This window comes from Uloborus diversus, chromosome 1, assembly GCF_026930045.1.
Source record: "Uloborus diversus isolate 005 chromosome 1, Udiv.v.3.1, whole genome shotgun sequence".
Classification (NCBI taxonomy): Eukaryota; Metazoa; Arthropoda; class Arachnida; order Araneae; family Uloboridae; genus Uloborus; species Uloborus diversus.
The window spans coordinates 178623188-178630569 of NC_072731.1; positions in this window are offsets into that span (position 1 = coordinate 178623188).

The following is a 7382-nucleotide window of genomic DNA, read 5'->3' on the forward strand; positions in this document are numbered from 1 at the left end:
CGCACATTCATGGCAGAGTAGCTGTTAAAGAAACGTTAGTTTCAGCGCAAAATTCAATGAAGAGACTACAGTGGTGCAGAGGACACCTAAACTGGACACAACTGAAATAGGAACAAGTCATTTCGTCTGACGAGTCATCATTTACTTCATTCCAGATCATCGGACATGTGTTCGTCTGGCAAACACCGGCAGAAGCATAAACCCTTATCAATAAAAATTTTCATTTTTTCACAGGTGTTCTTATTATTTTGTCCTATACCTGTATTACAATAGGCTGGGGTAGAAGAGATTCTAGGTATGCTGCTCCCACCTGCTGATGAAGAAGCAGCTTTGTAGAGTTTTTTTATGATTTTGTTTATCTTTATTTATGCGAGAAACATTGATTGCATAACAACTTTTTTTCATTTTAAATTATGTTTAAACCTCTGATATTTGATATAGTTTTGAGAGTTGCAGTTGCATCTAAGTTGAATATTTAGCAGAGTAAAATTTCTTTGACCTTTAAAGTTTTCTTTGGTTCATGAAGACTAGATTCTACATTTTTTCTGGCTAATCATATTTTGTCAATGTATCCCGAAAAATTAAGTACAAATTTGCAAGAAATAACTATGAATAACAGCAAATCAGTAAGGGCACAACTTCATTAATTCCAACATAAATAAAGCATTAACTTTTAAATTTAACTCATCGTTTTAAATTGAGCTGAAGAAAATTGCTGGGTTGATTGTTGAAAATTGTTGAAAATTTCTGTGAAATAAGTAGTTGCGAAGCAAGTAAAGCTACTATTTTTAAAAAGTTAATTTTGTGCAATATCAAAATTCAGATTGTCCGTTAGACATTTCAAAAAGCAGTTTACCTGTCCCAAATCACCTAGAAAGAGGTTTCAGAGTCATTGCTGAATTCTACTCCTGAGTTTTCTTTATTTATTCTGAAAAAATAACAAAAATATCTTATAAAGTTGCAAAATTTCAATAATCAATGAATCGCTTTGTTTGTTATAAATTATTAAATAATATTTTAAAAAGTCTGCCAATAGATTTATAAACGTTATGAAATTAAATTTACAGGAGTCATAGTCATGATTCAAGATAATAAAATTAGTTTGCCTAAGCAGATTTTTTTTTTAGCATAACTGTGTCTTGTTGAATGCAAATCAATAAATTATTGTAACCAACTTTGTATTAATGTTCTACAAAAACAGTAGTTAATCTGCCATGTCTTAATAAAATACCAAGTAAAGAAATGAAACAACATTAGAAAAGAAATCGTCACACTTGGTATAAGAAACATTTCTCGTATCTCGTTTGAGTTTTAGGGACCATTCATTAATTATGTCAGGATGATTTTGGCAATTACTGATCCCCCTTCCCCTATTTATGGGTACGTAAGATTTTTCAAAACCATTCCCCCTATTCTTGCGCTAGGTTCCATTTTTCAAAATAATAAAATAACGAATCTTACACCACTGGAATCGTTATTAAATTCACTGTTATTAAATTAAATCTTTTTGGGTAAAAAAAAAATCCCCTCCCCGTCGGGACTCTTACATAATTAATAAATGGCCCCTTATAACCAAATTTAGTCATAAGCGCTGTTTACGTTATACTGGCTTTCTGCAATTGACTACGTCTGATGTAAATGCTTTCATTTAATATATTGTAGTTATCAACCTTGCTAAGATCAGCAACTCGTTCTCACATTTCCAGAGGGTTAGAATTTAATGGTTGGCATTTCAGGAATGTACTTGTACTTTTTAGGGTGACAAACACAGACGTGAAATCATGAACAAAACTAATTATATCATTTTAGCAAAGTGCTTATAAGACTATTGATTATAAGATTTGCACAAGAATGCGTGTTTACATTGAAAGTTATTAGTTCTGTAAATAACTCAAGTTGTGATAAAGTGTCTGCCGAAGGTTTTTTGAAGTGAAAGATAATGTTCAGGCACCTACACTAAAAATAGTGCAATATCAAACATAAACACACCAACTACACGAGTGTAGATCATTTGCATCTTAGATTCGTAAAATCCTATGAATTTTTAATTTAATTTTTTAGTAAAAAGAAGTGTATAATTTCAGCATGCAGCGGAAAATTTCGCAACGCTATGAAACTAGTATTAAACCAGAGTACGTACTCTGATTTAATACTAGTACGTTAAATTTTAGTTTTGCATTCAATTATCAAAACTAATCACATTTTTGAGCATGGATTAGTTTAGAACGATATTAAGTCCCGCTCCCATCGGAAGAAACAAAACTAGATAAAAATAGGAGTAACGAAATAATTTTAAAAAACGCCTAAAAGTCTAGGTTTCGAATTAGTTTGTAGCAAATTTCGCTGCTGTATTTGCTAAGGGGCAGTTTCCTGCGCATAGCAAAACGGCATTTAAAAAATTCGTTTTCAAATTCGTGGTCACCAGAAACATTTTGCTCTTTAGCACCGAGCTTGAACTGAGTATAACCAGGGACTTTCGCTGAATTAAAAACTCTTATACAATAGTTTCCGTTCTAATTAGTTGAGAAAATGGATGCAAACTTCCTATAGTGCAGAAAAGAAAATTCCGAATGTCATACAAAGTTAAAGGGTGTAGAAACTCTTTTATAAGCAACTTATGTAAAATATTAGCTTGAAAATAATTATAACGAACTGATGTGTGCCTCACATGACTTCCTTTTACTCCAATTCAATGTCATTTTCCCATTATTGGCAATTTTAATGTGATTCAATAGTTTACTCTCTAAATATCACCAACAGTGGCCAAATTAAAACCAGATTTTTTAAAAAATCGCCAGATTTGTCGCCAAGTTGGCGAAAAAACTTGGCGATCAAAAGACTGGCGATATATTGCCAAGTGTCCACCAAGTGTCCACACCATTTGAGTTTACATAGAAATTAACAATGATTCCCCCCCCCCAAAAAATAGAGCAAAAGACCCCCTTTGGAACATTTGAATGCAACCAAAAGGAGAAGTGCTAAACTAGATCCCACTAGGAGTCTACGTACCAAATTTCAACTTTCTAGGACACACCGTTCTTGAGTTATGCGACATACATACGCATATACGCACATACATACATGCGTACATACAGACGTCTCGAGAAAAGGCGTTATAATTAACTCGGGGAATGTCAAAATGGATATTTCGCGTGTCTATACGTTCTTAGGCACTTATCCACGTGTGGTCGAGTAGAAAAAAAAACTCAGTATTCATTCGGGGGTGAGTAAAATGGAAATTAAGGTCGATTTTTGAGTGAAAATTTTTTCGCGAATACAATACTTCCTTTTTTGTAAAAGGGAAAAAAAATACCTATTAGAAATTTTTAAAGAAAATGTTAACAAGGTGCAAACCCCCGGGTTCTGGAATGACTTGATAACGTGCCATGGATGTAATGTGCTGTATCTTATCTTGGATATGGGACAGCCTCAGAGATAGCTTTACAATACTTTTGACTTTATTTTATTATTAGGGTCCGTCGGGGTAATTTGGGTAGTCGGAGTAATTTGAGTATGAGTTATATTTGGTTGAATAAAATGAAAACTATTCATTTGATGCACCTACAAAAATTCACAGTTATAAACATCCTCTTAACCCGTAAATATATGCTGAAAAAATGTTGCCAACACTCTTTTTGAAATTGATAAAAAATAAGTTAAACTTTTTGGTGATGTCAATGCAATACAAACCAACCACTTCCAAATAGTGCTTCTAATTAACCCGCGACCCTACGTTTTTCAAGTTAAGGTATTTAGACATTACATATGTTTACTTTAATTTGGCTTTGAATTGAAACATTTAACAAAATTAGTTTTCATGTAATTAATGATTTAAAAACATGGGGTAATTTGGGTATACATTACATTTTACTAATAAGAAGGACAAATAATAATTTTATTGAACTTGAAACATAGGCAAGTATGTGCATCCTCTCTACCTAAGGTATATATGCTAAAAATAAATTGAAAGGTTGTTTAAATTTGCTTAAATGTTCTGTAACGAAAAACTACTTCCCGTCCATTAACGGTTTGTCATGTTGTGCTATTTTCAGTCTAAAATCCACCTTCATACTTAAAAAGATTAGTATTCATACTATCCCATTATTTTTATTGTGCCTAAATTCAACCTATGTTTGAAAACATTGAATAAGATTGTTATTAAAGCTATGTTTTGCTCTATAACCAGCACTATACCCAAATTCCCCCATCCACGGGGTAATTTGGGTATAGTGAAACTTATATTTGCCATTTATATTCAAATGGATCTATTAACATGTAATTTGTAGAAAACTATTCTGGAAAGTCATAATGTTAAGCTGAAAGAAGAATAAGAAAAAAATATGTATATATAAATTTATTACAGGACTGGAAAGTTCAAAGTAGGTCATTTTTATACCCAAATTACCCCGACAGACCCTATATAGTGAAAATAATGTCACTTGTAATTCAAGTGAAATTAAAGCATCTTTAAAGTATAATTACATTAGGGTGGTTCAAAAATACATGTAAAAAAGTTTCTCCTAGTTAACCGGACGCACTCAATTTTTATAGACTAGTGGATAGTAATATACTGGAAGAATTTAAGCTTCCTATTTCAACTGAAAGAGAGTGCTCAACACCCTCCCCCAAACTAATTATATGCGCATACATTGCAATTAAATAATTATTTACGAAAAAAAAACAGCTAGGGAAATTAAATGTTACTAAATTTTTGGCATTTTCTATGCTACGGATAATGTTAAATATAGCGGTTACTGAGCACCCTCTTAAAATTTGAGTAAGAAGCTAAAACTTTTACAGCTTAATACTATTAGTAAGGGTAAAAAAAATAGGGACTGTCCTGGACTCTAGCTGAGAAAAAGTTTTTTTGAACCACCCTAAAGTACATTGCTGATGTATTATAAAATAATCCCTGAATTTGTCAAAAACTTTTGAAATTAATGTTGCGGCTTCAAAGTTTATCTATTATATTGCAACAAATATTTTTTTTAAAAATGAATTAAAATCTCACATGGTATTATAGAGGTTAGAAATCTCGAACCCCAAACCGACGTATGCTCCCTTAGTTTTTCTATATGGATTTGAAAGAAAAACTATTCCAAAAGCTCCAATTTATAACGTCACTCTAAGCGACAGATCTGTTGCATGCTAAAATTGCACCCTCATCTCTCCAGAAAAAACGCAACTTCAAAATAGGAAAAGCTTTATGCTCTGAAATATTGAGTTTAACCCCATTCATTCATGGTATTACTATCATCCTATTCTTCATGCAAAAAGACTCTAAAAGAAGAAAAGTAAATATAATTTTGGATATCATAAATATGCTTCGGATATTTATGACAAGAACAGTTTTTTTTATTACGCTGTTCCACGAAACTTTTGAAGGAAGCTTCACACATTTTATTTTGCTGAAGAAATTCTTCAAGTGAAATAACTTCTTAAGTAAAGAAGCAAGTTAAGATCGATTTAACCGCAATCTCGTAGAATTGTTCTACGTCTCGTAAAGAACACAAAAAAAAACTTCTTTAGAGAACAGGAAAGAAAGATAGAAAGGAGCCAGAAGGATTTCTGTTTTTTCGTAAAACTACTCCTTAAATAAGAAAATAAGACTCTTAAAGAAGCTTACTGTTTGATTTGATAGATAAAACTGTCGAAAATAGAAAACGCTTAAATTTTATTTGACGATTGATTTTCGAGTGATTTATTTAACTAGGTTTGCAAATACACTATTTTACTTCTAATGATTACTAGTCCAGTTATTTTTGCAAGAAAGAAAAGTGAGTATTTCGGGCAAAAACTAAAAGTGAAAGATTATTTCAAAAAAATCCTGTTTTGTTCTTCAGAAATATCGTACTATTTACTGCTCACTTCGATGGTGGTCAGTGTTCTTAAGGTAAACCACCCTTAAAAAAAGGGCATTAATTTTATTTATTATCACAAAATGGCTATACTGCATTGCGAAATATCAGTTAAAACGGCTGAATACAGTGGTGGACAAAATTATAGACTCATTTTTTTTTATTTTGTTTCAATTACAACATGACTTAGTTTAAATTATTTTCATTGAAGTAAAGATGAATAGTTGAAGCAATAGTTCTAAAATTTGTACATTTTATCAGTTAAATTAAAAAATTCATAAAATTAGAAAATTTGCAAATTTAATATTTTATCATTACGTGAAACCGGGACAAAAGTATAAACTCAAGGGTAAAAAATCCAGGATTACAAGAAAGTTTCGTTCAAAAATGTAAATTTAACGCCATAGAATGAATAAATGTTGCTGTCAGTGTTTGCTAAAAGTTTTGTTTTGGGAAATTTATGAGAAACATAGAAATGCACCGCTGGACAAAATTATAGACTCATTTTTTTTTTCATTTTTTCAATCATAATTTAACTTGGTTTTTGTTCCAGTAAAGATAAATAACTCTCTCAGCATGGTAAAGCAGGATTGGCATTTCTTAATGGAAGATAGAACGCTGAAGATTACCAATTAATACTGGAAGATCGTCTTTTACCTTTTGCTCATCTGATTCCTGGAGGTAACTGGTTATTTTAGCAAGATAACGCGAGTGTACACACAGCGAAAAGTACAAAAGAATGGTTCAAGCGCTGGGGTATCAAAGTTATCAAATGGCCAGCTCGTAGTCTGGATCTTAATCCGATTGAAAATCTTTGGAGGACTACGGTTCGCAAAGTTTATCATGATCGGCACCAGTACCAAACCACAGAGGAATTAAAAAGGGCAATACTTTCAGCATAGAACCATATGCCACTGCAGCTGTCGGAAACTCTTGTGAAATCTACATGCCCAGCCGCATATTCGAGGTAATTCAGAAAACTGGAGGTCCAACTCGTTTTTAAAAGTTTGTAGTTTACACTAATGGCTAGATTTAATGCAGTGTTAATTTTTAAAACATTTCAAATAATGATTTTTTTAAAAATATCTATGTTAATAGCAAAATTACATTTTCCTAAATCTATGCTTTTGTTTTACTGAAGTAAGTGCAAATGTAACTTAATTAAACTCAAAAAAAAATTAAAATTTTGTCAGCTTATAATTGTGTTTATGCAGTATTGTAAGTTTGTAATTCAGCATTGGTTCATTTTTGGTTATTAAATGATTAAGTATTTGAATAAAATTCTACCAAACTTCAGAGTTTCTTACTTTTGAGTTGATACTTTTGTCCAGGTTTCATGTGTTCTTAAGGTATTAAAGTTGAGAATTTTTTTTAGTTAAATTATTTATTTTATATTTTTTATGAGTTATACTGAATTTAGGACTATTTAGTCAGTTATTTATCTTTACTGGAACAAAAAGTTTTTTAACCGAGTTAAATTATGATTGAAAAAATGAAAAAAAAAAGAGTTTTTAATTTTGTCCA